The sequence below is a fragment of the Aphelocoma coerulescens genome, chromosome 9 (genome assembly GCF_041296385.1).
Source record: "Aphelocoma coerulescens isolate FSJ_1873_10779 chromosome 9, UR_Acoe_1.0, whole genome shotgun sequence".
In the NCBI taxonomy this organism is placed as follows: domain Eukaryota; kingdom Metazoa; phylum Chordata; class Aves; order Passeriformes; family Corvidae; genus Aphelocoma; species Aphelocoma coerulescens.
Window position 1 is genome coordinate 1,235,461 of NC_091023.1, and position 19,372 is coordinate 1,254,832.

The 19,372-nt window shown below is 62.1% G+C and overlaps 33 non-coding genes across 33 annotated transcripts; all 33 read left to right on the forward strand.

Moving 5' to 3' along the window:
• The first annotated feature begins 175 nt into the window (after positions 1-175).
• On the forward strand, positions 176-294 carry LOC138115207 (5S ribosomal RNA). The gene has a single exon (XR_011153123.1). It is a non-coding gene; the product is annotated as a 5S ribosomal RNA (ribosomal RNA).
• A 643-nt stretch (positions 295-937) lies between these two features.
• Positions 938-1,056, forward strand: LOC138115424 (5S ribosomal RNA). The gene has a single exon (XR_011153338.1). It is a non-coding gene; the product is annotated as a 5S ribosomal RNA (ribosomal RNA).
• A 358-nt stretch (positions 1,057-1,414) lies between these two features.
• Positions 1,415-1,533, forward strand: LOC138115381 (5S ribosomal RNA). The gene has a single exon (XR_011153296.1). It is a non-coding gene; the product is annotated as a 5S ribosomal RNA (ribosomal RNA).
• Positions 1,534-1,891: 358 nt separating this feature from the next.
• Positions 1,892-2,010, forward strand: LOC138115208 (5S ribosomal RNA). The gene has a single exon (XR_011153124.1). It is a non-coding gene; the product is annotated as a 5S ribosomal RNA (ribosomal RNA).
• A 358-nt stretch (positions 2,011-2,368) lies between these two features.
• On the forward strand, positions 2,369-2,487 carry LOC138115676 (5S ribosomal RNA). Its single transcript, XR_011153587.1, has one exon. It is a non-coding gene; the product is annotated as a 5S ribosomal RNA (ribosomal RNA).
• Positions 2,488-3,092: 605 nt separating this feature from the next.
• LOC138115209 (5S ribosomal RNA) lies at positions 3,093-3,211 on the forward strand. The gene has a single exon (XR_011153125.1). It is a non-coding gene; the product is annotated as a 5S ribosomal RNA (ribosomal RNA).
• A 605-nt stretch (positions 3,212-3,816) lies between these two features.
• LOC138115471 (5S ribosomal RNA) lies at positions 3,817-3,935 on the forward strand. The gene has a single exon (XR_011153383.1). It is a non-coding gene; the product is annotated as a 5S ribosomal RNA (ribosomal RNA).
• A 420-nt stretch (positions 3,936-4,355) lies between these two features.
• LOC138115210 (5S ribosomal RNA) lies at positions 4,356-4,474 on the forward strand. The gene has a single exon (XR_011153126.1). It is a non-coding gene; the product is annotated as a 5S ribosomal RNA (ribosomal RNA).
• Positions 4,475-5,117: 643 nt separating this feature from the next.
• LOC138115425 (5S ribosomal RNA) lies at positions 5,118-5,236 on the forward strand. Its single transcript, XR_011153339.1, has one exon. It is a non-coding gene; the product is annotated as a 5S ribosomal RNA (ribosomal RNA).
• A 358-nt stretch (positions 5,237-5,594) lies between these two features.
• LOC138115383 (5S ribosomal RNA) lies at positions 5,595-5,713 on the forward strand. Its single transcript, XR_011153297.1, has one exon. It is a non-coding gene; the product is annotated as a 5S ribosomal RNA (ribosomal RNA).
• A 358-nt stretch (positions 5,714-6,071) lies between these two features.
• LOC138115212 (5S ribosomal RNA) lies at positions 6,072-6,190 on the forward strand. Its single transcript, XR_011153127.1, has one exon. It is a non-coding gene; the product is annotated as a 5S ribosomal RNA (ribosomal RNA).
• Positions 6,191-6,548: 358 nt separating this feature from the next.
• On the forward strand, positions 6,549-6,667 carry LOC138115677 (5S ribosomal RNA). The gene has a single exon (XR_011153588.1). It is a non-coding gene; the product is annotated as a 5S ribosomal RNA (ribosomal RNA).
• Positions 6,668-7,272: 605 nt separating this feature from the next.
• LOC138115213 (5S ribosomal RNA) lies at positions 7,273-7,391 on the forward strand. The gene has a single exon (XR_011153128.1). It is a non-coding gene; the product is annotated as a 5S ribosomal RNA (ribosomal RNA).
• Positions 7,392-7,996: 605 nt separating this feature from the next.
• LOC138115472 (5S ribosomal RNA) lies at positions 7,997-8,115 on the forward strand. The gene has a single exon (XR_011153384.1). It is a non-coding gene; the product is annotated as a 5S ribosomal RNA (ribosomal RNA).
• A 420-nt stretch (positions 8,116-8,535) lies between these two features.
• LOC138115214 (5S ribosomal RNA) lies at positions 8,536-8,654 on the forward strand. The gene has a single exon (XR_011153129.1). It is a non-coding gene; the product is annotated as a 5S ribosomal RNA (ribosomal RNA).
• A 643-nt stretch (positions 8,655-9,297) lies between these two features.
• Positions 9,298-9,416, forward strand: LOC138115426 (5S ribosomal RNA). Its single transcript, XR_011153340.1, has one exon. It is a non-coding gene; the product is annotated as a 5S ribosomal RNA (ribosomal RNA).
• A 358-nt stretch (positions 9,417-9,774) lies between these two features.
• On the forward strand, positions 9,775-9,893 carry LOC138115216 (5S ribosomal RNA). Its single transcript, XR_011153131.1, has one exon. It is a non-coding gene; the product is annotated as a 5S ribosomal RNA (ribosomal RNA).
• A 358-nt stretch (positions 9,894-10,251) lies between these two features.
• LOC138115217 (5S ribosomal RNA) lies at positions 10,252-10,370 on the forward strand. The gene has a single exon (XR_011153132.1). It is a non-coding gene; the product is annotated as a 5S ribosomal RNA (ribosomal RNA).
• A 358-nt stretch (positions 10,371-10,728) lies between these two features.
• Positions 10,729-10,847, forward strand: LOC138115218 (5S ribosomal RNA). Its single transcript, XR_011153133.1, has one exon. It is a non-coding gene; the product is annotated as a 5S ribosomal RNA (ribosomal RNA).
• A 605-nt stretch (positions 10,848-11,452) lies between these two features.
• LOC138115219 (5S ribosomal RNA) lies at positions 11,453-11,571 on the forward strand. Its single transcript, XR_011153134.1, has one exon. It is a non-coding gene; the product is annotated as a 5S ribosomal RNA (ribosomal RNA).
• A 604-nt stretch (positions 11,572-12,175) lies between these two features.
• On the forward strand, positions 12,176-12,294 carry LOC138115220 (5S ribosomal RNA). Its single transcript, XR_011153135.1, has one exon. It is a non-coding gene; the product is annotated as a 5S ribosomal RNA (ribosomal RNA).
• Positions 12,295-12,652: 358 nt separating this feature from the next.
• On the forward strand, positions 12,653-12,771 carry LOC138115221 (5S ribosomal RNA). Its single transcript, XR_011153136.1, has one exon. It is a non-coding gene; the product is annotated as a 5S ribosomal RNA (ribosomal RNA).
• Positions 12,772-13,376: 605 nt separating this feature from the next.
• LOC138115280 (5S ribosomal RNA) lies at positions 13,377-13,495 on the forward strand. The gene has a single exon (XR_011153194.1). It is a non-coding gene; the product is annotated as a 5S ribosomal RNA (ribosomal RNA).
• Positions 13,496-13,853: 358 nt separating this feature from the next.
• Positions 13,854-13,972, forward strand: LOC138115222 (5S ribosomal RNA). The gene has a single exon (XR_011153137.1). It is a non-coding gene; the product is annotated as a 5S ribosomal RNA (ribosomal RNA).
• Positions 13,973-14,330: 358 nt separating this feature from the next.
• LOC138115223 (5S ribosomal RNA) lies at positions 14,331-14,449 on the forward strand. The gene has a single exon (XR_011153138.1). It is a non-coding gene; the product is annotated as a 5S ribosomal RNA (ribosomal RNA).
• A 614-nt stretch (positions 14,450-15,063) lies between these two features.
• LOC138115427 (5S ribosomal RNA) lies at positions 15,064-15,182 on the forward strand. The gene has a single exon (XR_011153341.1). It is a non-coding gene; the product is annotated as a 5S ribosomal RNA (ribosomal RNA).
• A 358-nt stretch (positions 15,183-15,540) lies between these two features.
• Positions 15,541-15,659, forward strand: LOC138115493 (5S ribosomal RNA). The gene has a single exon (XR_011153405.1). It is a non-coding gene; the product is annotated as a 5S ribosomal RNA (ribosomal RNA).
• Positions 15,660-16,254: 595 nt separating this feature from the next.
• Positions 16,255-16,373, forward strand: LOC138115224 (5S ribosomal RNA). The gene has a single exon (XR_011153139.1). It is a non-coding gene; the product is annotated as a 5S ribosomal RNA (ribosomal RNA).
• Positions 16,374-16,731: 358 nt separating this feature from the next.
• Positions 16,732-16,850, forward strand: LOC138115225 (5S ribosomal RNA). The gene has a single exon (XR_011153140.1). It is a non-coding gene; the product is annotated as a 5S ribosomal RNA (ribosomal RNA).
• A 605-nt stretch (positions 16,851-17,455) lies between these two features.
• Positions 17,456-17,574, forward strand: LOC138115281 (5S ribosomal RNA). The gene has a single exon (XR_011153195.1). It is a non-coding gene; the product is annotated as a 5S ribosomal RNA (ribosomal RNA).
• A 358-nt stretch (positions 17,575-17,932) lies between these two features.
• LOC138115228 (5S ribosomal RNA) lies at positions 17,933-18,051 on the forward strand. The gene has a single exon (XR_011153142.1). It is a non-coding gene; the product is annotated as a 5S ribosomal RNA (ribosomal RNA).
• Positions 18,052-18,409: 358 nt separating this feature from the next.
• On the forward strand, positions 18,410-18,528 carry LOC138115229 (5S ribosomal RNA). Its single transcript, XR_011153143.1, has one exon. It is a non-coding gene; the product is annotated as a 5S ribosomal RNA (ribosomal RNA).
• A 358-nt stretch (positions 18,529-18,886) lies between these two features.
• LOC138115230 (5S ribosomal RNA) lies at positions 18,887-19,005 on the forward strand. Its single transcript, XR_011153144.1, has one exon. It is a non-coding gene; the product is annotated as a 5S ribosomal RNA (ribosomal RNA).
• The last annotated feature ends 367 nt before the right edge of the window (positions 19,006-19,372 follow it).

Genomic DNA, 19,372 nt, shown 5'->3' on the forward strand with positions numbered 1-19,372 from the left:
GCATAGTTGGCGTGGCTGGAAAAGCTTGAGTGGCTTGTATGGCTCTGGGTCTGGCTGCAGGTTGGGTTGTTGCCGACAGTGGCGCTGGCGGCCGTGTGCCGGGTGCGGGGGGCATTGGGGCAGGGCAGGAAGGCGCTGGTGTGTGCTGGAGAGCGCTGCTGTGGGGCTGAGGGGTGCCTACGGCCATACCACCCTGAGAACGCCCGATCTCGTCTGATCTCGGAAGCTAAGCAGGGTCGGGCCCGGTTAGTACTTGGATGGGAGACCGCCTGGGAATACCGGGTGCTGTAGGCTTCTTTTGCTGGGTCCTGGGCTCTGGGCCAGAGGTGCCTTGTTTTGCTTGGGCAGCCATTCCAAGGGGCACAAGGGCGAGGCCAACAGTGGCCGTGGCTCGCGTGGCTCAGAGGGATTGCATGGCTGCGGTGGCTTGTGTGGCTTGTCTGGTTCTGGGTCTTTTGAACAAGGTGCCTTGTTCCTGGCTGCAGGTTCCGTTGTTGCCGAGGGCAGGGCAGAGCTGGTGGCCATGACTGTTAGTCCTCGCATAGTTGGCGTGGCTGGAAAAGCTTGAGTGGCTTGTATGGCTCTGGATCTGGCTGCAGGTTCCATTGTTGCGGAGGCCAGAGCTGGTGGCCATGACTGCTGATGCTCATGAAGCTTGTGTGGCCGGCGTGGCTTATGTGGCTTGTGTGGCTCCTGGTCCGGCTGCAGGTTCTGTTGTTGCCGAGGGCAGGGCAGAGCTGGTGGCCATGACTGTTAGTCCTCACATAGTTGGCGTGGCGGGAAAAGCTTGAGTGGCTTGTGTGGTGCTCGGTCTGGCTGCAGGTTGGGTTGTTGCCGACAGTGGCGCTGGCGGCCGTGTGCCGGGTGCGAGGAGCATTGGGGCAGGGCAGGAAGGCGCTGGTGTGTGCTGGAGAGCGCTGCTGTGGGGCTGAGGGGTGCCTACGGCCATACCACCCTGAGAACGCCCGATCTCGTCTGATCTCGGAAGCTAAGCAGGGTCGGGCCCGGTTAGTACTTGGATGGGAGACCGCCTGGGAATACTGGGTGCTGTAGGCTTCTTTTGCTGGGTCCTGGGCTCTGGGCCAGAGGTGCCTTGTTTTGCTTGGGCAGCGGTGCCAAGGAGCACAAGGGCGAGGGTGGCTCATGGGGCTTGCATGGCTTGCGTGGCTCTGGATCTGGCTGCAGGTTCCCTTGTTTCCGAGGGCAGGGCAGAGCTGGTGGCCATGACTGTTAGTCCTCACATAGTTGGCGTGGCGGGAAAAGCTTGAGTGGCTTGTATGGCTCTGGGTCTGGCTGCAGGTTGGGTTGTTGCCGACAGTGGCGCTGGCGGCCGTGTGCCGGGTGCGGGGGGCATTGGGGCAGGGCAGGAAGGCGCTGGTGTGTGCTGGAGAGCGCTGCTGTGGGGCTGAGGGGTGCCTATGGCCATACCACCCTGAGAACACCCGATCTCGTCTGATCTCGGAAGCTAAGCAGGGTCGGGCCCGGTTAGTACTTGGATGGGAGACCGCCTGGGAATACTGGGTGCTGTAGGCTTCTTTTGCTGGGTCCTGGGCTCTGGGCCAGAGGTGCCTTGTTTTGCTTGGGCAGCCATTCCAAGGGGCACAAGGGGGAGGGTGGCTCATGGGGCTTGCATGGCTTGCGTGGCTCTGGATCTGGCTGCAGGTTCCCTTGTTTCCGAGGGCAGGGAAGAGCTGGTGGCCATGACTGTTAGTCCTCACATAGTTGGCGTGGCGGGAAAAGCTTGAGTGGCTTGTATGGCTCTGGGTCTGGCTGCAGGTTGGGTTGTTGCCGACAGTGGCGCTGGCGGCCGTGTGCCGGGTGCAGGGGGCATTGGGGCAGGGCAGGAAGGCGCTGGTGTGTGCTGGAGAGCGCTGCTGTGGGGCTGAGGGGTGCCTACGGCCATACCACCCTGAGAACGCCCGATCTCGTCTGATCTCGGAAGCTAAGCAGGGTCGGGCCCGGTTAGTACTTGGATGGGAGACCGCCTGGGAATACCGGGTGCTGTAGGCTTCTTTTGCTGGGTCCTGGGCTCTGGGCCAGAGGTGCCTTGTTTTGCTTGGGCAGCCATTCCAAGGAGCACAAGGGGGAGGGTGGCTCATGGGGCTTGCATGGCTTGCGTGGCTCTGGATCTGGCTGCAGGTTCCGTTGTTTCCGAGGGCAGGGAAGAGCTTGTGGCCGTGACTGTTAGTCCTCACATAGTTGGCGTGGCGGGAAAAGCTTGAGTGGCTTGTATGGCTCTGGGTCTGGCTGCAGGTTGGGTTGTTGCCGACAGTGGCGCTGGCGGCCGTGTGCCGGGTGCAGGGGGCATTGGGGCAGGGCAGGAAGGCGCTGGTGTGTGCTGGAGAGCGCTGCTGTGGGGCTGAGGGGTGCCTACGGCCATACCACCCTGAGAACGCCCGATCTCGTCTGATCTCGGAAGCTAAGCAGGGTCGGGCCCCGTTAGTATTTGGATGGGAGACCGCCTGGGAATACCGGGTGCTGTAGGCTTCTTTTGCTGGGTCCTGGGCTCTGGGCCAGAGGTGCCTTGTTTTGCTTGGGCAGCGGTGCCAAGGAACACAAGGGCGAGGCCAACAGTGGCCGTGGCTCGCGTGGCTCAGAGGGATTGCATGGCTGCGGTGGCTTGTGTGGCTTGTCTGGTTCTGGGTCTTTGGAACAAGGTGCCTTGTTCCTGGCTGCAGGTTCCATTGTTGCCGAGGGCGGAGATGGTGGGCATGACTGGTCATGTGCCTTGTGTGGCTTGTGTGGCTCTGGATCTGGCTGCAGGTTCCATTGTTGCGGAGGGCAGAGCTGGTGGCCATGACTGTTGATGCTCATGAAGCTTGCGTGGCCGGCGTGGCTTGTGTGGCTCTGGATCTGGCTGCAGGTTCCGTTTTTGCCAAGGGCAGGGCAGAGCTGGTGGCCATGACTGTTAGTCCTCGCATAGTTGGCGTGGCTGGAAAAGCTTGAGTGGCTTGTATGGCTCTGGGTCTGGCTGCAGGTTGGGTTGTTGCCGACAGTGGCGCTGGCGGCCGTGTGCCTGGTGCGGGGGGCATTGGGGCAGGGCAGGAAGGCGCTGGTGTGTGCTGGAGAGCGCTGCTGTGGGGCTGAGGGGTGCCTACGGCCATACCACCCTGAGAACGCCCGATCTCGTCTGATCTCGGAAGCTAAGCAGGGTCGGGCCCGGTTAGTACTTGGATGGGAGACCGCCTGGGAATACCGGGTGCTGTAGGCTTCTTTTGCTGGGTCCTGGGCTCTGGGCCAGAGGTGCCTTGTTTTGCTTGGGCAGCCATTCCAAGGGGCACAAGGGCGAGGCCAACAGTGGCCGTGGCTCGCGTGGCTCAGAGGGATTGCATGGCTGCGGTGGCTTGTCTGGTTCTGGGTCTTTGGAACAAGGTGCCTTGTTCCTGGCTGCAGGTTCCGTTGTTGCCGAGGGCGGAGATGGTGGCCATGACTGGTGATGTGCCTTGTGTGGCTTGTGTGGCTCTGGATCTGGCTGCAGGTTCCATTGTTGCGAAGGGCAGAGCTGGTGGCCATGACTGTTGATGCTCATGAAGCTTGCGTGGCCGGCGTGGCTTATTTTGCTTGTGTGGCTCTGGGTCCGGCTGCAGGTTCCGTTGTTTCCGAAGGCAGGGCAGAGCTGGTGGCCGTGACTGTTAGTCCTCGCATAGTTGGCGTGGCTGGAAAAGCTTGAGTGGCTTGTATGGCTCTGGGTCTGGCTGCAGGTTGGGTTGTTGCCGACAGTGGCGCTGGCGGCCGTGTGCCGGGTGCGGGGGGCATTGGGGCAGGGCAGGAAGGTGCTGGTGTGTGCTGGAGAGCGCTGCTGTGGGGCTGAGGGGTGCCTACGGCCATACCACCCTGAGAACGCCCGATCTCGTCTGATCTCGGAAGCTAAGCAAGGTCGGGCCCGGTTAGTACTTGGATGGGAGACCGCCTGGGAATACCGGGTGCTGTAGGCTTCTTTTGCTGGGTCCTGGGCTCTGGGCCAGAGGAGCCTTGTTTTGCTTGGGCAGCCATTCCAAGGGGCACAAGGGCGAGGCCAACAGTGGCCGTGGCTCGCGTGGCTCAGAGGGATTGCATGGCTGCGGTGGCTTGTGTGGCTTGTCTTGTTCTGGGTCTTTGGAACAAGGTGCCTTGTTCCTGGCTGCAGGTTCTGTTGTTGCCGAGGGCAGGGCAGAGCTGGTGGCCATGACTGTTAGTCCTCACATAGTTGGCGTGGCGGGAAAAGCTTGAGTGGCTTGTATGGCTCTGGGTCTGGCTGCAGGTTGGGTTGTTGCCGACAGTGGCGCTGGCGGCCGTGTGCCGGGTGCGGGGGGCATTGGGGCAGGGCAGGAAGGCGCTGGTGTGTGCTGGAGAGCGCTGCTGTGGGGCTGAGGGGTGCCTACGGCCATACCACCCTGAGAACGCCCGATCTCGTCTGATCTCGGAAGCTAAGCAGGGTCGGGCCCGGTTAGTACTTGGATGGGAGACCGCCTGGGAATACCGGGTGCTGTAGGCTTCTTTTGCTGGGTCCTGGGCTCTGGGCCAGAGGTGCCTTGTTTTGCTTGGGCAGCCATTCCAAGGGGCACAAGGGCGAGGCCAACAGTGGCCGTGGCTCGCGTGGCTCAGAGGGATTGCATGGCTGCGGTGGCTTGTGTGGCTTGTCTGGTTCTGGGTCTTTTGAACAAGGTGCCTTGTTCCTGGCTGCAGGTTCCGTTGTTGCCGAGGGCAGGGCAGAGCTGGTGGCCATGACTGTTAGTCCTCGCATAGTTGGCGTGGCTGGAAAAGCTTGAGTGGCTTGTATGGCTCTGGATCTGGCTGCAGGTTCCATTGTTGCGGAGGCCAGAGCTGGTGGCCATGACTGCTGATGCTCATGAAGCTTGTGTGGCCGGCGTGGCTTATGTGGCTTGTGTGGCTCCTGGTCCGGCTGCAGGTTCTGTTGTTGCCGAGGGCAGGGCAGAGCTGGTGGCCATGACTGTTAGTCCTCACATAGTTGGCGTGGCGGGAAAAGCTTGAGTGGCTTGTGTGGTGCTCGGTCTGGCTGCAGGTTGGGTTGTTGCCGACAGTGGCGCTGGCGGCCGTGTGCCGGGTGCGAGGAGCATTGGGGCAGGGCAGGAAGGCGCTGGTGTGTGCTGGAGAGCGCTGCTGTGGGGCTGAGGGGTGCCTACGGCCATACCACCCTGAGAACGCCCGATCTCGTCTGATCTCGGAAGCTAAGCAGGGTCGGGCCCGGTTAGTACTTGGATGGGAGACCGCCTGGGAATACTGGGTGCTGTAGGCTTCTTTTGCTGGGTCCTGGGCTCTGGGCCAGAGGTGCCTTGTTTTGCTTGGGCAGCGGTGCCAAGGAGCACAAGGGCGAGGGTGGCTCATGGGGCTTGCATGGCTTGCGTGGCTCTGGATCTGGCTGCAGGTTCCCTTGTTTCTGAGGGCAGGGCAGAGGTGGTGGCCATGACTGTTAGTCCTCACATAGTTGGCGTGGCGGGAAAAGCTTGAGTGGCTTGTATGGCTCTGGGTCTGGCTGCAGGTTGGGTTGTTGCCGACAGTGGCGCTGGCGGCCGTGTGCCGGGTGCGGGGGGCATTGGGGCAGGGCAGGAAGGCGCTGGTGTGTGCTGGAGAGCGCTGCTGTGGGGCTGAGGGGTGCCTATGGCCATACCACCCTGAGAACACCCGATCTCGTCTGATCTCGGAAGCTAAGCAGGGTCGGGCCCGGTTAGTACTTGGATGGGAGACCGCCTGGGAATACTGGGTGCTGTAGGCTTCTTTTGCTGGGTCCTGGGCTCTGGGCCAGAGGTGCCTTGTTTTGCTTGGGCAGCCATTCCAAGGGGCACAAGGGGGAGGGTGGCTCATGGGGCTTGCATGGCTTGCGTGGCTCTGGATCTGGCTGCAGGTTCCCTTGTTTCCGAGGGCAGGGAAGAGCTGGTGGCCATGACTGTTAGTCCTCACATAGTTGGCGTGGCGGGAAAAGCTTGAGTGGCTTGTATGGCTCTGGGTCTGGCTGCAGGTTGGGTTGTTGCCGACAGTGGCGCTGGCGGCCGTGTGCCGGGTGCAGGGGGCATTGGGGCAGGGCAGGAAGGCGCTGGTGTGTGCTGGAGAGCGCTGCTGTGGGGCTGAGGGGTGCCTACGGCCATACCACCCTGAGAACGCCCGATCTCGTCTGATCTCGGAAGCTAAGCAGGGTCGGGCCCGGTTAGTACTTGGATGGGAGACCGCCTGGGAATACCGGGTGCTGTAGGCTTCTTTTGCTGGGTCCTGGGCTCTGGGCCAGAGGTGCCTTGTTTTGCTTGGGCAGCGGTGCCAAGGAGCACAAGGGGGAGGGTGGCTCATGGGGCTTGCATGGCTTGCGTGGCTCTGGATCTGGCTGCAGGTTCCGTTGTTTCCGAGGGCAGGGAAGAGCTTGTGGCCGTGACTGTTAGTCCTCACATAGTTGGCGTGGCGGGAAAAGCTTGAGTGGCTTGTATGGCTCTGGGTCTGGCTGCAGGTTGGGTTGTTGCCGACAGTGGCGCTGGCGGCCGTGTGCCGGGTGCAGGGGGCATTGGGGCAGGGCAGGAAGGCGCTGGTGTGTGCTGGAGAGCGCTGCTGTGGGGCTGAGGGGTGCCTACGGCCATACCACCCTGAGAACGCCCGATCTCGTCTGATCTCGGAAGCTAAGCAGGGTCGGGCCCCGTTAGTATTTGGATGGGAGACCGCCTGGGAATACCGGGTGCTGTAGGCTTCTTTTGCTGGGTCCTGGGCTCTGGGCCAGAGGTGCCTTGTTTTGCTTGGGCAGCGGTGCCAAGGAACACAAGGGCGAGGCCAACAGTGGCCGTGGCTCGCGTGGCTCAGAGGGATTGCATGGCTGCGGTGGCTTGTGTGGCTTGTCTGGTTCTGGGTCTTTGGAACAAGGTGCCTTGTTCCTGGCTGCAGGTTCCATTGTTGCCGAGGGCGGAGATGGTGGGCATGACTGGTCATGTGCCTTGTGTGGCTTGTGTGGCTCTGGATCTGGCTGCAGGTTCCATTGTTGCGGAGGGCAGAGCTGGTGGCCATGACTGTTGATGCTCATGAAGCTTGCGTGGCCGGCGTGGCTTGTGTGGCTCTGGATCTGGCTGCAGGTTCCGTTTTTGCCAAGGGCAGGGCAGAGCTGGTGGCCATGACTGTTAGTCCTCGCATAGTTGGCGTGGCTGGAAAAGCTTGAGTGGCTTGTATGGCTCTGGGTCTGGCTGCAGGTTGGGTTGTTGCCGACAGTGGCGCTGGCGGCCGTGTGCCTGGTGCGGGGGGCATTGGGGCAGGGCAGGAAGGCGCTGGTGTGTGCTGGAGAGCGCTGCTGTGGGGCTGAGGGGTGCCTACGGCCATACCACCCTGAGAACGCCCGATCTCGTCTGATCTCGGAAGCTAAGCAGGGTCGGGCCCGGTTAGTACTTGGATGGGAGACCGCCTGGGAATACCGGGTGCTGTAGGCTTCTTTTGCTGGGTCCTGGGCTCTGGGCCAGAGGTGCCTTGTTTTGCTTGGGCAGCCATTCCAAGGGGCACAAGGGCGAGGCCAACAGTGGCCGTGGCTCGCGTGGCTCAGAGGGATTGCATGGCTGCGGTGGCTTGTCTGGTTCTGGGTCTTTGGAACAAGGTGCCTTGTTCCTGGCTGCAGGTTCCGTTGTTGCCGAGGGCGGAGATGGTGGCCATGACTGGTGATGTGCCTTGTGTGGCTTGTGTGGCTCTGGATCTGGCTGCAGGTTCCATTGTTGCGAAGGGCAGAGCTGGTGGCCATGACTGTTGATGCTCATGAAGCTTGCGCGGCCGGCGTGGCTTATTTTGCTTGTGTGGCTCTGGGTCCGGCTGCAGGTTCCGTTGTTTCCGAAGGCAGGGCAGAGCTGGTGGCCGTGACTGTTAGTCCTCGCATAGTTGGCGTGGCTGGAAAAGCTTGAGTGGCTTGTATGGCTCTGGGTCTGGCTGCAGGTTGGGTTGTTGCCGACAGTGGCGCTGGCGGCCGTGTGCCGGGTGCGGGGGGCATTGGGGCAGGGCAGGAAGGTGCTGGTGTGTGCTGGAGAGCGCTGCTGTGGGGCTGAGGGGTGCCTACGGCCATACCACCCTGAGAACGCCCGATCTCGTCTGATCTCGGAAGCTAAGCAAGGTCGGGCCCGGTTAGTACTTGGATGGGAGACCGCCTGGGAATACCGGGTGCTGTAGGCTTCTTTTGCTGGGTCCTGGGCTCTGGGCCAGAGGAGCCTTGTTTTGCTTGGGCAGCCATTCCAAGGGGCACAAGGGCGAGGCCAACAGTGGCCGTGGCTCGCGTGGCTCAGAGGGATTGCATGGCTGCGGTGGCTTGTGTGGCTTGTCTTGTTCTGGGTCTTTGGAACAAGGTGCCTTGTTCCTGGCTGCAGGTTCTGTTGTTGCCGAGGGCAGGGCAGAGCTGGTGGCCATGACTGTTAGTCCTCACATAGTTGGCGTGGCGGGAAAAGCTTGAGTGGCTTGTATGGCTCTGGGTCTGGCTGCAGGTTGGGTTGCTGCCGACAGTGGCGCTGGCGGCCGTGTGCCGGGTGCGGGGGGCATTGGGGCAGGGCAGGAAGGCGCTGGTGTGTGCTGGAGAGCGCTGCTGTGGGGCTGAGGGGTGCCTACGGCCATACCACCCTGAGAACGCCCGATCTCGTCTGATCTCGGAAGCTAAGCAGGGTCGGGCCCGGTTAGTACTTGGATGGGAGACCGCCTGGGAATACCGGGTGCTGTAGGCTTCTTTTGCTGGGTCCTGGGCTCTGGGCCAGAGGTGCCTTGTTTTGCTTGGGCAGCCATTCCAAGGGGCACAAGGGCGAGGCCAACAGTGGCCGTGGCTCGCGTGGCTCAGAGGGATTGCATGGCTGCGGTGGCTTGTGTGGCTTGTCTGGTTCTGGGTCTTTTGAACAAGGTGCCTTGTTCCTGGCTGCAGGTTCCGTTGTCGCCGAGGGCAGGGCAGAGCTGGTGGCCATGACTGTTAGTCCTCGCATAGTTGGCGTGGCTGGAAAAGCTTGAGTGGCTTGTATGGCTCTGGATCTGGCTGCAGGTTCCATTGTTGCGGAGGCCAGAGCTGGTGGCCATGACTGCTGATGCTCATGAAGCTTGTGTGGCCGGCGTGGCTTATGTGGCTTGTGTGGCTCCTGGTCCGGCTGCAGGTTCTGTTGTTGCCGAGGGCAGGGCAGAGCTGGTGGCCATGACTGTTAGTCCTCACATAGTTGGCGTGGCGGGAAAAGCTTGAGTGGCTTGTGTGGTGCTCGGTCTGGCTGCAGGTTGGGTTGTTGCCGACAGTGGCGCTGGCGGCCGTGTGCCGGGTGCGAGGAGCATTGGGGCAGGGCAGGAAGGCGCTGGTGTGTGCTGGAGAGCGCTGCTGTGGGGCTGAGGGGTGCCTACGGCCATACCACCCTGAGAACGCCCGATCTCGTCTGATCTCGGAAGCTAAGCAGGGTCGGGCCCGGTTAGTACTTGGATGGGAGACCGCCTGGGAATACTGGGTGCTGTAGGCTTCTTTTGCTGGGTCCTGGGCTCTGGGCCAGAGGTGCCTTGTTTTGCTTGGGCAGCGGTGCCAAGGAGCACAAGGGCGAGGGTGGCTCATGGGGCTTGCATGGCTTGCGTGGCTCTGGATCTGGCTGCAGGTTCCCTTGTTTCCGAGGGCAGGGAAGAGCTGGTGGCCATGACTGTTAGTCCTCACATAGTTGGCGTGGCGGGAAAAGCTTGAGTGGCTTGTATGGCTCTGGGTCTGGCTGCAGGTTGGGTTGTTGCCGACAGTGGCGCTGGCGGCCGTGTGCCGGGTGCGGGGGGCATTGGGGCAGGGCAGGAAGGCGCTGGTGTGTGCTGGAGAGCGCTGCTGTGGGGCTGAGGGGTGCCTACGGCCATACCACCCTGAGAACGCCCGATCTCGTCTGATCTCGGAAGCTAAGCAGGGTCGGGCCCGGTTAGTACTTGGATGGGAGACCGCCTGGGAATACCGGGTGCTGTAGGCTTCTTTTGCTGGGTCCTGGGCTCTGGGCCAGAGGTGCCTTGTTTTGCTTGGGCAGCCATTCCAAGGAGCACAAGGGGGAGGGTGGCTCATGGGGCTTGCATGGCTTGCGTGGCTCTGGATCTGGCTGCAGGTTCCCTTGTTTCTGAGGGCAGGGCAGAGGTGGTGGCCATGACTGTTAGTCCTCACATAGTTGGCGTGGCGGGAAAAGCTTGAGTGGCTTGTATGGCTCTGGGTCTGGCTGCAGGTTGGGTTGTTGCCGACAGTGGCGCTGGCGGCCGTGTGCCGGGTGCGGGGGGCATTGGGGCAGGGCAGGAAGGCGCTGGTGTGTGCTGGAGAGCGCTGCTGTGGGGCTGAGGGGTGCCTACGGCCATACCACCCTGAGAACGCCCGATCTCGTCTGATCTCGGAAGCTAAGCAGGGTCGGGCCCGGTTAGTACTTGGATGGGAGACCGCCTGGGAATACCGGGTGCTGTAGGCTTCTTTTGCTGGGTCCTGGGCTCTGGGCCAGAGGTGCCTTGTTTTGCTTGGGCAGCCATTCCAAGGGGCACAAGGGCGAGGGTGGCTCATGGGGCTTGCATGGCTTGCGTGGCTCTGGATCTGGCTGCAGGTTCCGTTGTTTCCGAGGGCAGGGAAGAGCTTGTGGCCGTGACTGTTAGTCCTCACATAGTTGGCGTGGCGGGAAAAGCTTGAGTGGCTTGTATGGCTCTGGGTCTGGCTGCAGGTTGGGTTGTTGCCGACAGTGGCGCTGGCGGCCGTGTGCCGGGTGCGGGGGGCATTGGGGCAGGGCAGGAAGGCGCTGGTGTGTGCTGGAGAGCGCTGCTGTGGGGCTGAGGGGTGCCTACGGCCATACCACCCTGAGAACGCCCGATCTCGTCTGATCTCGGAAGCTAAGCAGGGTCGGGCCCGGTTAGTACTTGGATGGGAGACCGCCTGGGAATACCGGGTGCTGTAGGCTTCTTTTGCTGGGTCCTGGGCTCTGGGCCAGAGGTGCCTTGTTTTGCTTGGGCAGCGGTGCCAAGGAACACAAGGGCGAGGCCAACAGTGGCCGTGGCTCGCGTGGCTCAGAGGGATTGCATGGCTGCGGTGGCTTGTGTGGCTTGTCTGGTTCTGGGTCTTTGGAACAAGGTGCCTTGTTCCTGGCTGCAGGTTCCATTGTTGCCGAGGGCGGAGATGGTGGGCATGACTGGTGATGTGCCTTGTGTGGCTTGTGTGGCTCTGGATCTGGCTGCAGGTTCCATTGCTGCGGAGGGCAGAGCTGGTGGCCATGACTGTTGATGCTCATGAAGCTTGCGTGGCCGGCGTGGCTTGTGTGGCTCTGGATCTGGCTGCAGGTTCCGTTTTTGCCAAGGGCAGGGCAGAGCTGGTGGCCATGACTGTTAGTCCTCGCATAGTTGGCGTGGCTGGAAAAGCTTGAGTGGCTTGTATGGCTCTGGGTCTGGCTGCAGGTTGGGTTGTTGCCGACAGTGGCGCTGGCGGCCGTGTGCCGGGTGCGGGGGGCATTGGGGCAGGGCAGGAAGGCGCTGGTGTGTGCTGGAGAGCGCTGCTGTGGGGCTGAGGGGTGCCTACGGCCATACCACCCTGAGAACGCCCGATCTCGTCTGATCTCGGAAGCTAAGCAGGGTCGGGCCCGGTTAGTACTTGGATGGGAGACCGCCTGGGAATACCGGGTGCTGTAGGCTTCTTTTGCTGGGTCCTGGGCTCTGGGCCAGAGGTGCCTTGTTTTGCTTGGGCAGCCATTCCAAGGGGCACAAGGGCGAGGCCAACAGTGGCCGTGGCTCGCGTGGCTCAGAGGGATTGCATGGCTGCGGTGGCTTGTCTGGTTCTGGGTCTTTGGAACAAGGTGCCTTGTTCCTGGCTGCAGGTTCCGTTGTTGCCGAGGGCGGAGATGGTGGCCATGACTGGTGATGTGCCTTGTGTGGCTTGTGTGGCTCTGGATCTGGCTGCAGGTTCCATTGTTGCGAAGGGCAGAGCTGGTGGCCATGACTGTTGATGCTCATGAAGCTTGCGTGGCCGGCGTGGCTTATTTTGCTTGTGTGGCTCTGGGTCCGGCTGCAGGTTCCGTTGTTTCCGAAGGCAGGGCAGAGCTGGTGGCCGTGACTGTTAGTCCTCGCATAGTTGGCGTGGCTGGAAAAGCTTGTGTGGCTTGTATGGCTCTGGGTCTGGCTGCAGGTTGGGTTGTTGCCGACAGTGGCGCTGGCGGCCGTGTGCCGGGTGCGGGGGCATTGGGGCAGGGCAGGAAGGCGCTGGTGTGTGCTGGAGAGCGCTGCTGTGGGGCTGAGGGGTGCCTACGGCCATACCACCCTGAGAACGCCCGATCTCGTCTGATCTCGGAAGCTAAGCAGGGTCGGGCCCGGTTAGTACTTGGATGGGAGACCGCCTGGGAATACCGGGTGCTGTAGGCTTCTTTTGCTGGGTCCTGGGCTCTGGGCCAGAGGTGCCTTGTTTTGCTTGGGCAGCGGTGCCAAGGAGCACAAGGGCGAGGGTGGCTCATGGGGCTTGCATGGCTTGTGTGGCTCTGGGTCCGGCTGCAGGTTCTGTTGTTGTCGAGGGCAGGGCAGAGCTGGTGGCCATGACTGTTAGTCCTCACATAGTTGGCGTGGCTGGAAAAGCTTGAGTGGCTTGTATGGCTCTGGGTCTGGCTTCCGGTTGGGTTGCTGCCGACAGTGGCGCTGGCGGCCGTGTGCCTGGTGCGAGGGGCATTGGGGCAGGGCAGGAAGGCGCTGGTGTGTGCTGGAGAGCGCTGCTGTGGGGCTGAGGGGTGCCTACGGCCATACCACCCTGAGAACGCCCGATCTCGTCTGATCTCGGAAGCTAAGCAGGGTCGGGCCCGGTTAGTACTTGGATGGGAGACCGCCTGGGAATACCGGGTGCTGTAGGCTTCTTTTGCTGGGTCCTGGGCTCTGGGCCAGAGGTGCCTTGTTTTGCTTGGGCAGCCATTCCAAGCGGCACAAGGGTGAGGCCAACAGTGGCCGTGGCTTGCGTGGCTCAGAGGGATTGCATGGCTGCAGTGGCTTGTCTGGTTCTGGGTCTTTGGAACAAGGTGCCTTGTTCCTGGCTGCAGGTTCCATTATTGCCGAGGGCGGAGATGGTGGCCATGACTGGTGATGTGCCTTGTGTGGCTTGTGTGGCTCTGGATCTGGCTGCAGGTTCCATTGTTGCGGAGGGCAGAGCTGGTGGCCATGACTGTTGATGCTCATGAAGCTTGCGTGGCCGGCGTGGCTTATGTGGCTTGTGTGGCTCTGGGTCCGGCTGCAGGTTCTGTTGTTGCCGAGGGCAGGGCAGAGCTGGTGGCCATGACTGTTAGTCCTCGCATAGTTGGCGTGGCTGGAAAAGCTTGAGTGGCTTGTATGGCTCTGGGTCTGGCTGCAGGTTGGGTTGTTGCCGACAGTGGCGCTGGCGGCCGTGTGCCGGGTGCGGGGGGCATTGGGGCAGGGCAGGAAGGCGCTGGTGTGTGCTGGAGAGCGCTGCTGTGGGGCTGAGGGGTGCCTATGGCCATACCACCCTGAGAACGCCCGATCTCGTCTGATCTCGGAAGCTAAGCAGGGTCGGGCCCGGTTAGTACTTGGATGGGAGACCGCCTGGGAATACCGGGTGCTGTAGGCTTCTTTTGCTGGGTCCTGGGCTCTGGGCCAGAGGTGCCTTGTTTTGCTTGGGCAGCCATTCCAAGGGGCACAAGGGCGAGGGTGGCTCATGGGTCTTGCATGGCTTGCGTGGCTCTGGATCTGGCTGCAGGTTCCCTTGTTTCCGAGGGCAGGGAAGAGCTGGTGGCCATGACTGTTAGTCCTCACATAGTTGGCGTGGCGGGAAAAGCTTGAGTGGCTTGTATGGCTCTGGGTCTGGATGCAGGTTGGGTTGTTGCCGACAGTGGCGCTGGCGGCCGTGTGCCGGGTGCAGGGGGCATTGGGGCAGGGCAGGAAGGCGCTGGTGTGTGCTGGAGAGCGCTGCTGTGGGGCTGAGGGGTGCCTACGGCCATACCACCCTGAGAACGCCCGATCTCGTCTGATCTCGGAAGCTAAGCAGGGTCGGGCCCGGTTAGTACTTGGATGGGAGACCGCCTGGGAATACCGGGTGCTGTAGGCTTCTTTTGCTGGGTCCTGGGCTCTGGGCCAGAGGTGCCTTGTTTTGCTTGGGCAGCGGTGCCAAGGAGCACAAGGGGGAGGGTGGCTCATGGGGCTTGCATGGCTTGCGTGGCTCTGGATCTGGCTGCAGGTTCCCTTGTTTCCGAGGGCAGGGAAGAGCTGGTGGCCATGACTGTTAGTCCTCGCATAGTTGGCGTGGCGGAAAAAGCTTGAGTGGCTTGTATGGCTCTGGGTCTGGCTGCAGGTTGGGTTGTTGCCGACAGTGGCGCTGGCGGCCGTGTGCCGGGTGCGGGGGGCATTGGGGCAGGGCAGGAAGGCGCTGGTGTGTGCTGGAGAGCGCTGCTGTGGGGCTGAGGGGTGCCTACGGCCATACCACCCTGAGAACGCCCGATCTCGTCTGATCTCGGAAGCTAAGCAGGGTCGGGCCCGGTTAGTACTTGGATGGGAGACCGCCTGGGAATACCGGGTGCTGTAGGCTTCTTTTGCTGGGCCCTGGGCTCTGGGCCAGAGGTGCCTTGTTTTGCTTGGGCAGCCATTCCAAGGGGCACAAGGGCGAGGCCAACAGTGGCCGTGGCTCGCGTGGCTCAGAGGGATTGCACGGCTGCGGTGGCTTGTGTGGCTTGTCTGGTTCTGGGTCTTTGGAACAAGGTGCCTTGTTCCTGGCTTCAGGTTCCGTTGTTGCCGAGGGCGGAGATGGTGGCCATGACTGGTGATGTGCCTTGTGTGGCTTGTGTGGCTCTGGATCTGGCTGCAGGTTCCATTGTTGCGAAGGGCAGAGCTGGTGGCCATGACTGTTGATGCTCATGAAGCTTGCGTGGCCGGCGTGGCTTATGTGGCTTGTGTGGCTCTGGGTCCGGCTGCAGGTTCCATTGTTTCCGAGGGCAGGGCAGAGCTGGTGGCCATGACTGTTAGTCCTCGCATAGTTGGCGTGGCTGGAAAAGCTTGTGTGGCTTGTATGGCTCTGGGTCTGGCTGCAGGTTGGGTTGTTGCCGACAGTGGCGCTGGCGGCCGTGTGCCGGGTGCGGGGGGCATTGGGGCAGGGCAGGAAGGCGCTGGTGTGTGCTGGAGAGCGCTGCTGTGGGGCTGAGGGGTGCCTACGGCCATACCACCCTGAGAACGCCCGATCTCGTCTGATCTCGGAAGCTAAGCAGGGTCGGGCCCGGTTAGTACTTGGATGGGAGACCGCCTGGGAATACTGGGTGCTGTAGGCTTCTTTTGCTGGGTCCTGGGCTCTGGGCCAGAGGTGCCTTGTTTTGCTTGGGCAGCGGTGCCAAGGAGCACAAGGGGGAGGGTGGCTCATGGGGCTTGCATGGCTTGCGTGGCTCTGGATCTGGCTGCAGGTTCCCTTGTTTCCGAGGGCAGGGCAGAGCTGGTGGCCATGACTGTTAGTCCTCACATAGTTGGCGTGGCGGGAAAAGCTTGAGTGGCTTGTATGGCTCTGGGTCTGGCTGCAGGTTGGGTTGTTGCCGACAGTGGCGCTGGCGGCCGTGTGCCGGGTGCGGGGGGCATTGGGGCAGGGCAGGAAGGCGCTGGTGTGTGCTGGAGAGCGCTGCTGTGGGGCTGAGGGGTGCCTACGGCCATACCACCCTGAGAACGCCCGATCTCGTCTGATCTCGGAAGCTAAGCAGGGTCAGGCCCGGTTAGTACTTGGATGGGAGACCGCCTGGGAATACCGGGTGCTGTAGGCTTCTTTTGCTGGGTCCTGGGCTCTGGGCCAGAGGTGCCTTGTTTTGCTTGGGCAGCCATTCCAAGGGGCACAAGGGCGAGGCCAACAGTGGCCGTGGCTCGCGTGGCTCAGAGGGATTGCATGGCTGCGGTGGCTTGTCTGGTTCTGGGTCTTTGGAACAAGGTGCCTTGTTCCTGGCTGCAGGTTCCGTTGTTGCCGAGGGCGGAGATGGTGGCCATGACTGGTGATGCGCCTTGTGTGGCTCTGGATCTGGCTGCAGGTTCCATTGTTGCGAAGGGCAGAGCTGGTGGCCATGACTGTTGATGCTCATGAAGCTTGCGTGGCCGGCGTGGCTTATGTGGCTTGTGTGGCTCTGGGTCCAGCTGCAGGTTCCGTTGTTTCCGAGGGCAGGGAAGAGCTGGTGGCCATGACTGTTAGTCCTCGCATAGTTGGCGTGGCTGGAAAAGCTTGTGTGGCTTGTATGGCTCTGGGTCTGGCTGCAGGTTGGGTTGTTGCCGACAGTGGCGCTGGCGGCCGTGTGCCGGGTGCGGGGGCATTGGGGCAGGGCAGGAAGGCGCTGGTGTGTGCTGGAGAGCGCTGCTGTGGGGCTGAGGGGTGCCTACGGCCATACCACCCTGAGAACGCCCGATCTCGTCTGATCTCGGAAGCTAAGCAGGGTCGGGCCCGGTTAGTACTTGGATGGGAGACCGCCTGGGAATACCGGGTGCTGTAGGCTTCTTTTGCTGGGTCCTGGGCTCTGGGCCAGAGGTGCCTTGTTTTGCTTGGGCAGCGGTGCCAAGGAGCACAAGGGCGAGGGTGGCTCATGGGGCTTGCATGGCTTGTGTGGCTCTGGGTCCGGCTGCAGGTTCTGTTGTTGTCGAGGGCAGGGCAGAGCTGGTGGCCATGACTGTTAGTCCTCACATAGTTGGCGTGGCTGGAAAAGCTTGAGTGGCTTGTATGGCTCTGGGTCTGGCTTCCGGTTGGGTTGCTGCCGACAGTGGCGCTGGCGGCCGTGTGCCTGGTGCGAGGGGCATTGGGGCAGGGCAGGAAGGCGCTGGTGTGTGCTGGAGAGCGCTGCTGTGGGGCTGAGGGGTGCCTACGGCCATACCACCCTGAGAACGCCCGATCTCGTCTGATCTCGGAAGCTAAGCAGGGTCGGGCCCGGTTAGTACTTGGATGGGAGACCGCCTGGGAATACCGGGTGCTGTAGGCTTCTTTTGCTGGGTCCTGGGCTCTGGGCCAGAGGTGCCTTGTTTTGCTTGGGCAGCCATTCCAAGCGGCACAAGGGTGAGGCCAACAGTGGCCGTGGCTTGCGTGGCTCAGAGGGATTGCATGGCTGCAGTGGCTTGTCTGGTTCTGGGTCTTTGGAACAAGGTGCCTTGTTCCTGGCTGCAGGTTCCATTATTGCCGAGGGCGGAGATGGTGGCCATGACTGGTGATGTGCCTTGTGTGGCTTGTGTGGCTCTGGATCTGGCTGCAGGTTCCATTGTTGCGGAGGGCAGAGCTGGTGGCCATGACTGTTGATGCTCATGAAGCTTGCGTGGCCGGCGTGGCTTATGTGGCTTGTGTGGCTCTGGGTCCGGCTGCAGGTTCTGTTGTTGCCGAGGGCAGGGCAGAGCTGGTGGCCATGACTGTTAGTCCTCGCATAGTTGGCGTGGCTGGAAAAGCTTGAGTGGCTTGTATGGCTCTGGGTCTGGCTGCAGGTTGGGTTGTTGCCGACAGTGGCGCTGGCGGCCGTGTGCCGGGTGCGGGGGGCATTGGGGCAGGGCAGGAAGGCGCTGGTGTGTGCTGGAGAGCGCTGCTGTGGGGCTGAGGGGTGCCTATGGCCATACCACCCTGAGAACGCCCGATCTCGTCTGATCTCGGAAGCTAAGCAGGGTCGGGCCCGGTTAGTACTTGGATGGGAGACCGCCTGGGAATACCGGGTGCTGTAGGCTTCTTTTGCTGGGTCCTGGGCTCTGGGCCAGAGGTGCCTTGTTTTGCTTGGGCAGCCATTCCAAGGGGCACAAGGGCGAGGGTGGCTCATGGGTCTTGCATGGCTTGCGTGGCTCTGGATCTGGCTGCAGGTTCCCTTGTTTCCGAGGGCAGGGAAGAGCTGGTGGCCATGACTGTTAGTCCTCACATAGTTGGCGTGGCGGGAAAAGCTTGAGTGGCTTGTATGGCTCTGGGTCTGGCTGCAGGTTGGGTTGTTGCCGACAGTGGCGCTGGCGGCCGTGTGCCGGGTGCGGGGGGCATTGGGGCAGGGCAGGAAGGCGCTGGTGTGTGCTGGAGAGCGCTGCTGTGGGGCTGAGGGGTGCCTACGGCCATACCACCCTGAGAACGCCCGATCTCGTCTGATCTCGGAAGCTAAGCAGGGTCGGGCCCGGTTAGTACTTGGATGGGAGACCGCCTGGGAATACCGGGTGCTGTAGGCTTCTTTTGCTGGGTCCTGGGCTCTGGGCCAGAGGTGCCTTGTTTTGCTTGGGCAGCGGTGCCAAGGAGCACAAGGGGGAGGGTGGCTCATGGGGCTTGCATGGCTTGCGTGGCTCTGGATCTGGCTGCAGGTTCCCTTGTTTCCGAGGGCAGGGAAGAGCTGGTGGCCATGACTGTTAGTCCTCACATAGTTGGCGTGGCGGGAAAAGCTTGAGTGGCTTGTATGGCTCTGGGTCTGGCTGCAGGTTGGGTTGTTGCCGACAGTGGCGCTGGCGGCCGTGTGCCGGGTGCGGGGGGCATTGGGGCAGGGCAGGAAGGCGCTGGTGTGTGCTGGAGAGCGCTGCTGTGGGGCTGAGGGGTGCCTACGGCCATACCACCCTGAGAACGCCCGATCTCGTCTGATCTCGGAAGCTAAGCAGGGTCGGGCCCGGTTAGTACTTGGATGGGAGACCGCCTGGGAATACCGGGTGCTGTAGGCTTCTTTTGCTGGGTCCTGGGCTCTGGGCCAGAGGTGCCTTGTTTTGCTTGGGCAGCGGTGCCAAGGAGCACAAGGGGGAGGGTGGCTCATGGGGCTTGCATGGCTTGCGTGGCTCTGGATCTGGCTGCAGGTTCCCTTGTTTCCGAGGGCAGGGAAGAGCTGGTGGCCATGACTGTTAGTCCTCACATAGTTGGCGTGGCGGGAAAAGCTTGAGTGGCTTGTATGGCTCTGGGTCTGGCTGCAGGTTGGGTTGTTGCCGACAGTGGCGCTGGCGGCCGTGTGCCGGGTGCGGGGGGCATTGGGGCAGGGCAGGAAGGCGCTGGTGTGTGCTGGAGAGCGCTGCTGTGGGGCTGAGGGGTGCCTACGGCCATACCACCCTGAGAACGCCCGATCTCGTCTGATCTCGGAAGCTAAGCAGGGTCGGGCCCGGTTAGTACTTGGATGGGAGACCGCCTGGGAATACCGGGTGCTGTAGGCTTCTTTTGCTGGGCCCTGGGCTCTGGGCCAGAGGTGCCTTGTTTTGCTTGGGCAGCCATTCCAAGGGGCACAAGGGCGAGGCCAACAGTGGCCGTGGCTCGCGTGGCTCAGAGGGATTGCACGGCTGCGGTGGCTTGTGTGGCTTGTCTGGTTCTGGGTCTTTGGAACAAGGTGCCTTGTTCCTGGCTTCAGGTTCCGTTGTTGCCGAGGGCGGAGATGGTGGCCATGACTGGTGATGTGCCTTGTGTGGCTTGTGTGGCTCTGGATCTGGCTGCAGGTTCCATTGTTGCGAAGGGCAGAGCTGGTGGCCATGACTGTTGATGCTCATGAAGCTTGCGTGGCCGGCGTGGCTTATGTGGCTTGTGTGG